Genomic DNA, 11,337 nt, shown 5'->3' with positions numbered 1-11,337 from the left:
TAAACCTCTGTTCTGACTTGAACTCTGATGTCATGATTTAGGCCTTTGAAACAGATAGGAGCTATATGGAAATCGTACCCTTGACCCAACAACCCCAGTGGAAAAGTAGAAAGATTTGTTCCATCTTCATTTCTTATGTCTGTGGACTAAAAGCAGCTTGACTTGTTCATATAATTGACTGATTACTTTTGAAGCTGATAGTAAATTTGGTACTATCCAGACACAGCCAGAGAGGAGAAATTGCTCATTTTTGTTTATTTTGGATTGGTGACTCCCTAAACCAAGGCCAGTGACTCTTGGATTTATAGGGTGGATGAAACATTTTCAACACTTCAATAAGGAAAAGAAATTCTCTCGAGGCTCGAGTAACTGAAACATAGTGATGGTCTTTTCTTCCTCTATTTATAGCCCCAGAAAAGCCAAGTGCATTTGTCCAGAATAATCTAGATTAACCATCAGGCTCTAAATTTATTAGAAATATATGACTTTCAGTAGGTTTGCAGCCAAATCTGCCCATTTTATCCCTCTGGGTCATTGATAATAATTAAGAGGCTGTTCTTGTGGCTTCCTAGGGGGACCAAAATCAAGACTGTATTATGATTTAACGTCTGCTTCTGATATGTGCCAGTGAGCAAGATTTGTTTAAGTTGGCAGATTTTAAAGCTTGTGTGAAATATTTTTTATTTTCCTGCCGCTAATTATGTTATGATTAAGTTACATCCACTGGAGTGTAATTATCTATTGCATAATATTTTTTATACGTGGGTCCCTAGAAATCCGTCACTTCCATAGTGCTGACGCAGAGTTTGCTGCACCTTCTTAATGATAAAACTTTCTTTGACACACTTCAGTTTATCTTCTTATCCCTGGAAACTCCTTAATAATAATTTTCAAAAGAATAAAATTCTAGCCTGGGCTGTTTATCTGGCAGATCATTTGTTTTTCTTATGGCCCTTATGAATTCTGGGGTAATCATGAAAATAGACGGTCCTGAGTGGGAGGGGCCCACTCAAACCTGGTATTTGGAACTTTCACCAAGAGATGGCACAGAAGGTTCGTGGCTGTTTTCTGTTTTGAAAGTTTTGAGCTTTGTCAGGGTCACAGACCAATGAGATTCTTATATAAGTTTTATCATTGACACTACATATTTCTTTCTCTCTTACATTTTATTTCCTTTTTTGTTTTATATAGTTATAAATTTTCATTTGCCCCTGGGGCTTTTGGTTAGTTTATTGAATGTGTGGGCTAATGTTTTCCCCAAGCCATTTCCATCTTGGATCCTCTTCTCCCTTTTCAGTCCCATTTGGTTGATGAAGGCCATTTCCCTTTCTTATCATTTGATTCCTGAGAATCTAATATAGTGCCTGGCACCTAACAGAAATCCACTGAAAGAATTAATGACGGACATCTCTCCCCTTCAGTAGCTTCTGAGAGTTTCCTCATTTTCCTCTCTGGAGTTTGTTTTATATTTCTAGAAATTGAGTAATTAGATTAGATCAAGTTCTAATTCTTTTATTCCTCTAAGTTCTTGCGAATTTAAATATGCATCTTGTGATTGATTTAATGTATTCATTCAGTTGTTCAGCAAGTATTTATTATGCAATTACTGTGTGCAAACACAGTTGAAAAGGTTCCCAATCTCATGAAACTTCCATTTTGTTTTTACTGTGAAAGGAAACTAAATAAATCATAGAATTATTAGTGATGAATCTGCCAAAGAGAATGAAATCAAAGTGTTGTGAAAGAGCATCACTGGGTTGATGCTAGATCAGGGGTTTGGAGAAGGCCTAAGGAAATAGCATAAGCCAGCTAGGCAGGGATGAGGGAGAAGAGCATTCTGAGCAGAAGGAACAGTGAAGGTGAAGTTCTGGTGGCAGGAATGAGAATGACACATTCAAATAAGGCCAATGGAGCCTGAGCACATGGGGCAAAGGAAAAGCTGAAGCTTTGAGCACTGTTTGGAGGTGGGTGGTTGGGTATAAAGATCAGGTGGGGATGTTCTAAAAGTAAAATAAATAATTCATCATGGAAACACTAGTAAGAAGGGTCTTTGGAAAGCATTCTTGGGATAAAGGACACAAGATTAAAAATTAATTCTTGACTTTAGTCCATCTTTTATATTAACATCCAAGTAAGCAGGACAGACTTTGTACTTGTCTAGGCTATAGCACAAAATATCTTTAAAGAGGGACCAGGAAATAAAAAATAATAATAAGGGAAGAAAGAATTCTACAGCATTTAATCCAAAATGGATTCACAGGGGAAGGTCTTTCTTTTTGAAAGCAATTATACTTTACAACATGTTCTTTTCCCTGGTGTTTCAGCTTCCCATGATGCCTGACTTCATTAAAGCAGACAGGAAACAGAATTTTCTGTGATGTGCTGGTAGAATTATATCTTCTGAGCTGCAACTAATTGTTTTGATAAAAACAAAACAAAAGAAAACCATACAAACACACACAATGTAACACTATCTAAGAAGATCCATGCTTGCTTGCTTACTGGCAAAACTCGAAAGAAAACAAAAATGAAAAATAACAAAAACACAACACATTGCTTATCTGGCTCATTTTGTTGATATAAAAAAAATAAACGAGGAGGGGACAGTTTAGCTTAATGAGAGATCAGAGAGCCATTAGAGAAAAACTCCACTGTAGCTTTGTCATGTAGTTCTCTTCTCATTCCCATGGTTCTTGTGTGTGTGTGTGTGTGTGTGTGTGTGTGAGAGAGAGAGAGAGAGAGAGAGAGAGAGAGAGAGAGAGAGAGAGATCTCAGGCAGGTCATTTGCTTATTCTTTTGCTTATTCTGTTTTCTCACTTTGTAAAATGGGGATAGGAATATTTATTGAGACCATATCCCAAAGAATACTGAAAAGTTAGAGTTGTGGTGAAAAGAGATGGAGTAACTAAATTGATACGTATCTTCTCCATCTTTCAATAACAATGAGATTCAAAGTAAGCCAAGTACTTCTTGTATAGCAGGGAGAAGGATTGGGCTCAGTCTTAGCTTTGCCTCCAAGAGTGAGGGTTTGATCACATTTCCTCCATTCTGGGACCCCTGGCTAGGACAATCAGGATTTATGGGATCTCTGCTCTGAGTCTTTGTAACTATATACATAGATCATTCATATTTTTATCATGTATTTTGAAAATAAAACCCTAGTGAACCATGACTTATCTCCCAATATTCTGACAGTTGTAACCCAAGATAGGAAATGATTCTGTAAGAGATACTTGATTAGGAGTCTGTTTTTAAAGAACAAAAGGTTTTATGTTCACCGAATCATTTTGACTTCTTGTCACTATAAAAAGAAAACAAAAATCATCATTGGAATTAGAGGGATGATTGGTCTGTTTGAGAGTTTTGCTTCTCAAGTGTGGTCTATGGAACAGCAGCATCAAAGTTACCTGGGAGCTCATTAAAAGTGCAGAACCCCAGACTTGCCCCATCAGGACCTTCAGTGTAACCGGAGTCCTGGGTGAATCCTTGGCACTTTAAAATTTAAGAAGCCTGATTTTAGATGAGTGTCCAATCAGGATGGTTATTAGCAAATTGTTTTTCTAATTCCAGAGTAGACATGCTGACACCGAAGGACACAGAGCTGCAGAACCCTGCTTGCTCTTGTTTGACACCTTGGAATTTGACTTCTGAATCACTCACAAACCCTTGTAGTATTAAAGAAATGATGCTCTTCCTTCAACTTCAGAACTGAGCCAACTACCCCTGTCTAATGCTCAGAGTGTGACCCTGCATTAAAAGGCAGCTTGCATTTGTTTTCTGAGATGATCCATGTTGGGGGAAAAAAAATCACCTCAATTCTTCATCTAAAGGGTATAGAATTTGAAAAGCGATCTCTCTTTTCACTTGTTTTTAAAGTAAAATTCAAAATGATTATTTTTTTCTGCTGTGCACACAGTGAATACAGAAGTGCATGGGCGGGGGCAGTGTAGGAAAGGAGGCAGGTAAATATTGGCCTCTAATTGAAAATATACTTATTTTTGGTCTGTGTTTGGAGTTTCAGGGCATTGGGCTCAGCAATGATTGTCTGGGGTGGATATTGCTTTTCCAATTATTAAGCCTGAAATTGAATAGGTGATTTTTGTACCCCAGGAATGGTGAATTCACCAAAGAAAGTTAAAATGAGGAACCAGGGATGCTGTGCTGTTGCTCATTATAGCTGAGGTCTGCTATGTGGCTCTGGGAGATTAGAGGTACTTTCAGTGATCACTTGGATGCTTCTTTCTTAGAGAAAAATGACCAGCAAATCTCAAAAGAATGCATGCAAGCAATGCTCTTGACTTAAATAGGAGCAGATCACACAGTGCAGAAGAAAATCTTACTGGCAAGAAGTGGAAAATCTTCTGAAGTCACAATGGCAATCTTTGAGTTGGGCAACAGCAGAAGTCAACAGATCTTGGGATACAGCTATAAAAACTGAGCATGTCTTAACTGACACTGTATGCACTGTGAATCTAAAGACCTCAATCCTAAGGTCAAGGGCTAAACCTATTTTAGATCTTCATTATATATTAGATTTCCTAGAAGAAGATCTGGAGATATGCTAGTCAATCTATTTTGTTTTATAGATTAATGTTTTAAGTCCCAATAAGACTGAATGACATACCAAGTTCATGGAATTGGCACCAGATTTGGGACAGAATTTAGGTTTCTTGAATTACAAGGCATTGTAATTTTTGATACATGAGAAAATACAAGAGAAAGCTGTAGAAGGATATAAGCTATTGGACAAGGTTAAGCTACAATGAAGATCCCCCAATTATGAGAAGCTGGGTTCAGTTGCCCAAGATTTCAAATTCCCATGTGCTTAAAAACCAAAGTCAAGGCAAGCTGATTTTGACCTTTTCCAGCTTGGTATATGCATGTGCAAAAGTCTCCTGTGGCAAAGGAACATCAGTGGACATCTTCAAATTGAACCGGTATTAGGGAAATCTACCCAAGGTGGAGTGTGCTGAGGGTTTTTCCATCTTTGTTTGTTCAACAAATCTATCTTGACTGTGAACCAGCGTTTAAGTTAAGTAGTAATAGTAATATAAAAATAAACATACTCTATCCTCACAAAACTTACAAACCCAAAATGCAGATGGATAAATATGCAATTTATTTTATATATATGTATGTGTATATATATATATATACACGCACACACATATATATGTATACACATGTATGTGTGTATATATATCTATACATATATACATACATACATACATATATATGTTTGTGCGTGTGTGTGTGTGTGTGTGATTGAGTTGCTTAGGGCCTTGCTAAGTTGCTGAGGCTGGTTTTGAACTCACAATCCTCCTGCCTCCGTCTCCCAAGCAGCTGGGATTACAGGTGTGTGTCATGGCACATAGCTTAATATATTTTTTGAAGTCTTTGTCAGGAACTGTGATTGTCTGTATTTCAGGAACAATATAGACTGAGTCTCCTCACTCAAAGAGCTCCTAGAGACCCAAGTCAACAGGCATTAAAGAAATTTACAAATAATCAGTACTTTGATAAAGTGTTACATCTGAGTTAAGAGTGCTCTGAGTAGGGGCATCTGTCACCAATGGGGACTAGGAGGGATCAGGAAAATCTTTTACTTGACTTTCATCCACGAAGCAGGAGATACAGAGCTGATAAAGTCCCTGGAGGTTAAGGAGCCCTTTTCATAAACTATTGAGAATACGCACAGATGCAGATAGACTTATTTCCAGTACTTGAAACAATGCCTTCTCACTAGGGCCCTGGGAGCAGAATGAGGCAATCACCTCTTTTGATTTCTTTGGCTAGAAAGGGAGGATTTTTGGCCCTTTCCCCAGAAGGCTGTTTTCCACATTCATCACTTTGTGTGACAGCTTAGTCTTGTGATTAGCAGGTACTGACTGGAGCAGGAAGCATCCTGCTGGATGTAACAGGGCCACAGGGCTTATTGTTTGGGGCTGTTTCCATTGGGATGATGGAGACTTGAGATAGCTTGGTTTTGTTTCTTCTCCCAAAATGCTTCTGTCTGCAGCTTTGGGATTCTGAGTCAGACCCTAAAGTATCATTAAGCTTTCTGTAGAGTCTGTGGATGCTGAATAGAGAAATTCAAAGATTGTTTACAGATGAGGGAACTGAAGTTCAGAGAGGTGAGGAGGAGCCAGCCAAGGTGAGATGACGAGTGAGGGCCTAGCTGCAGGACCCCAGACTCCTGTCTCTTGAACCTGGTCCAGACTTTACTTTGTACAGATTCTATCCAAATTTCCATTCATTTCCCAAGCAATTCATTTGCCAGACTTGCTCCTGGAGACATACTTCTGCGATGTGTGTGTGATGCAATTGTCTTAAAGCACAAAACAACATTGATAGCAGGAACTGGGTGTTTTTCATCTTGGTATTTTCAATTCCTTTTTAAAAATTTACATATTTTTTTTTACTTTTTTTTAGTTGTAGTTGAACACAATATCTTTATTTTATTTATCTGCATTGAACCCAGGGCCTCGCACATGCTAGGCGAGCGCTCTATTGCTGAGACACAACCCCAGCTCCCCAGTATTTTCAATTTCTAACAGTGCTGGCAAGTATGAGGTTTTTAACATTATATTTTATAATTGCAAAACACCAAGATAATATCAGTCAACAGAGCCTGGAATCTTGTCTCCTCAAATGCCACCAACTAGCAGTGTGCTCTTAGCTTTTCTAAGATTCTGTTTCCTCAGCAATAAAATGGCAGTGTTCATCCATTCATTCATTCAACACATGTTTATTGCTTACTCTAGTCTAGCTCCACAGAGTCTGTGAATGGTGATGGAATATATAGTTCCTGCTCATTTTTTCTGTCTATGAAATGCAGTTAAAGATTTGATGTAACAGAACAGTTACTTCATTAGTAAAAAGGAGTCAGTTAAGTGATAAATTATAAAAAGCACCTCAAACATTTTATTTTTTGATTGAGGTGAAATATGCATGACATAAAGCCTACCATCTTAACCATTCTAACCTGCACAGTTCAGTGGTATTAAGCACATTCAAATTGTTATACAACCATTACTATCATCCATTTGTAGAACATTTTCTTCTTCTCAATCTGAAACTCTGCACTCATTAAATAATAACTATGCTTTCTCTCCTCCCCTTAGTCCCTGAAAAGCACTGTTTTGTTTCTGTTTATATGATTTTTATTACTGTGGGTGCCTCATTTAAGTGAACTTTGTGACTAGTTTATTTCACTTTGTATAATACCTCATGATTAATGTATATTGTAACATGTCAGAATTCCTTTCCTGAGAAAAGAAGGAATATGTTTCATGGCATGTATATTCCACTTCTTGTTTATCCACTCATCCATTGATGGACACCTTGGTTGCTTTCAGCATGTTATTTTAACTCATTGTGTTCCATCATCCCAGATTTGGACCATGTATAAACACTTAAATATAATATGTAATATAACTGTACAACAAGGATAATATAATATATCATATCATATCATATCATATCAATATTAATTTATATAATACATATAAGCTCTAGATTATTATTTTAAACCTATTTTAATGCATTTGTGTCATTGTAAGTTGATTTATTTATAGCAACTGGTATTTTTTATTTTTAAAACATTTAATTTTCATGGAAATAATTCTTATGCATATGCATATGTCAGTAGTTGTATACAACTTAATTGAACCATGTAAGCACAATAACAAGTACATCTGACATCAAAAGGTGTGGGGACAAATGCATTTGATTCTTGGTGCCCACAGATCTTGGATAGCAAAACCCAAAAGACGGCAGACCTGTCAGAAAAGAGCTACCTAACTGAGAATGATCAGCATCCATTGGATATTTTTTTCCAGAAGGAATTGATACATCAGTTTAATCCAGCTGACCACCTTAGAGGATGTAGTTTTAAAGAATATTGGTTGTTTAAAAAAAAGGGTCAGTGCTACTAAAGGGTTATCACAAAAGGGTACAGAAGCATGTGACTTCTGAAAGCTTAGTGTAGGGACAATGGAGGTATTTAGATTCATCCTGAAGGACGAGGAGACATTAGCCAGAGAGAGCTAGGGCAAAATTAAAGGAATGGCACAATGGTATAAGACAGGGGATGCCTGCTAAAAAAGAAAAAGAAAGACAAAGACTGGACTGCTACCTACATAAAGGTTACCATCTAGAGGCAAAGGAGGATGTTTTTCCAACACACAAATGCATGTTCTACTGTAGCAGAATTGATCTTTTTTTTTTTTTTTTTTTTTTTTTTTTTTTTTTTTTTTTTTAAAGAGAGAGTGAGAGAGGGAGAGAGAGAGAGAATTTTTAATATTTATTTTTTAGTTCTCGGCGGACACAACATCTTTGTTGGTATGTGGTGCTGAGGATCGAACCTGGGTTGCACGCATGCCAGGCGAGCACGCTACCGCCTGAGCCACATCCCCAGCCCCCCTCTAAGTGATCTTACAGTCGGGAGGTAATGTAGCATGGGATTGGCAGTGAGGGGTCAGACAAATGGTTCAGCAAAGTATTGAAAAGGCTAAAGGCGAATCAGAAAAAAGAGCACTTCAGGAAGAAGAAACACATGTGCAACAGTCATGTGACAGGAGGCTTTGGGGCAAGTAAGAGACTAAAGCTGGAAAATTGGGCAACTACACAGAGGTTCTGGAGCCACAGTAAAAGGCTGTGAGATTTGGCTGGATGATTTCTAAGCACCTTTCTCATCTCAAACTCTGTTACTCTCCAAATGTCACATGTTAGCCTATTCCTTCTTGCTTGTCTCCATTCTGCAATTGTACTTTTTTCAAGCTTTTAGGGAGTCAAGAATGCACTTCAATTATATGGTAATTCCTATGTTCTATAGGATTCAAATACTTTGTCACAGAAAGTGAATCTCTGGTGACTTAAAAGAGAAATGAGCTCTTTTTAATGCTTTTTTTCTATAGCTTCACCTTGCTTAGAATCAAGTTCAAGAAGGCATCCAATACAGTTTCTTGAGTCCAGATGAGACCATGTTTTACTGTCTGCTAAGCATGGCTGAATCCTAATTGCTTGGGTTACCTCAAATGCAGGACACTCATTGCCAACAGCTAACGGAGACTACGCTTCCTCATTTCCCTTGTGCATAGCTAGTGTCTCACACTTGATTGAGTGATGGCAGCTGATGGTGGTCTACCTTGCTCTATTGGTTTAATTTCCCTGGTAGAACAGTTATACCTCACTTACAAAAGTTCTTTTCCTTAATATCTTCTATGTGCCCCAAACTTTCTCCTTGTTATAAAAATGAAAAGTTAATAGAAACATTCTAGTGCCAACACAAGATGGTCAAATGTTATGTTGGGTTTTGTTGCTTTTTAAAGACAAAATTAAATATTGATTCTAAACATTTTACTACTTATTTTGGGTATCCCATCAGGGGCCACCAAGGTGAGCATGAGTGGTATTATAAATCATCAATAAAAATAACATTGTTTGATAGTATAATTATGGAAATACTACCTGGTGACAATGCAAGCAGAAAAAATAACATTTGGTCTGCTCCTAAGGCCAAATTATTTTCCTTGACTTTATTTTTACATGAAGTGCATTTTAAAATCTAATCCTTCCTAAGATGTTACTGCTTAACTTATGGGCTTAATTGTGAAATTCACTTCCTTGTAGATTATCATGGACTAAATCAACTTGATTACATTGGAACCTTCTAGTTGCCTTTTAGATTCTCACATGTGTTTCTATAAAGCCAGGTGATCCTGATGCTTGGATAATGAATGTATCCTTAGCATTTTCTAGCCTTATGAGATGACTCTCAACTGTGACAAAGTTCTTCTATACCTCCAGTGTTGGAGGCTGCTCCCTCATCTCACTGTGATGCTCTTCCTCTCCCTTGCCTGTTGATCACCAACTCATCCTTTAAGGCTCAAGTGTCATCTACACTGTGAAGACTCTATATCCTCTTCGGCATAGATTCATGCCTCTTTCTCCTGTCCCAAAATTACTCATCCTTTATCATTACACATATAAGTGTTATTCGTTCAATAGTTATTGTATTATAATCTACAGGGCATAGGGGTACTAAGAACTACCTCAATCAGTTTATTCACAGGTCTGTGAGGTCCTCAAGGCCAGAGTCTTTCCCTGACTCGGAGTAGGAATTCAGTAAATGCTTGTTGAACATTTAGATCAGTGCTAATAAGTGCAGCTAAGCATCACTGAATCATTAATTTCACTTAGGGCAAGTACCTTACTTTTGCCAATTTATTTAAAGTTTGGAACAATCCTTTGATGTAGATATCATTACATCCATTTACCTTTTAAAAATACCTGAGACATACCAAGGTTAATTAGATTGCCCAAGGTCATCTGGCTACCAAGAGGGAAAATCTAAGCTTTGACACCCAGTTCTGTGTTATTCCAAAGGCCATAGGAGTTGCCTCCCACTGATATGATTTATGTAGAAATCATAAAAGCAGCTGGACAGAAAAAATGCTAATGGTGATTAATAATAACACATCTGAATAACGCTTTTCCATTTCCATAGTATTTTAACATACATTACCTCATTCAATTAACAATTTTAACTTTATTACACACATACCACTTTTCCAATTTATAGTAATTACAAATAACATACAAATAAAGAAAGCAATATGCAAATTTTAATATTCAGAGATAACATTCATCTATATTTTTCATCACTATTTTGGTGTACATTATATGTCTCTCTTTCTTACCCTCTTTTTGTGGGCATATGATACTCTCTGCACAATGTTTCTTTGATAAAATATCAATAAATTTTCTTACATTCACAATATTTCATAGTATTCCATTTTGAAGTTCTGCAATAAATTATCTTGTTGGAATCTATGATGAGACTGTCCCATTTTGGTTCCTGTGGTTTTTGCTTCCTTGTGATGCTGCACTCCAGTGTTTTTGCCCCCAAGGGGAGAGTAGCTGGACCACTTGTTGCTCTATACTGATTACTCTTTTGCTCATTTGCATATGCTTTTTATTATTATAATATTAATAGAACAGTAGTGAGCTCTGACCACAATTCTGACTTTGTTTGACCCTGTGCTCCATTAGGTTAAACTCCAGCTGTGTTACTGATGCAGTCCCCTCTGGAGCCAGAGTTAAGGCAATCCATGCTTCTTCCTTCTGCTTCTGTCAGGTTCAGTGTTCTTAATTTGGCATTCAAGACATCTAACTATGTGGGTCCAGTTTACCCATTCCCACCCTAGTCCTTAATAATTCTTTACAGGGAATACCATGTCACATTCTTTGGCATTAGGTTCTTGACTTGTGTGTGCATATTTCTTGGGCTTCAAAGACTTAACCAATTTTACATTTTGGCAATTAAATTAAACT

This window comes from Urocitellus parryii, chromosome 6 (genome assembly GCF_045843805.1).
Source record: "Urocitellus parryii isolate mUroPar1 chromosome 6, mUroPar1.hap1, whole genome shotgun sequence".
In the NCBI taxonomy this organism is placed as follows: domain Eukaryota; kingdom Metazoa; phylum Chordata; class Mammalia; order Rodentia; family Sciuridae; genus Urocitellus; species Urocitellus parryii.
The sequence above is the reverse complement of the archived record's forward strand: the minus strand, read 5'-3'. Positions refer to the sequence as shown.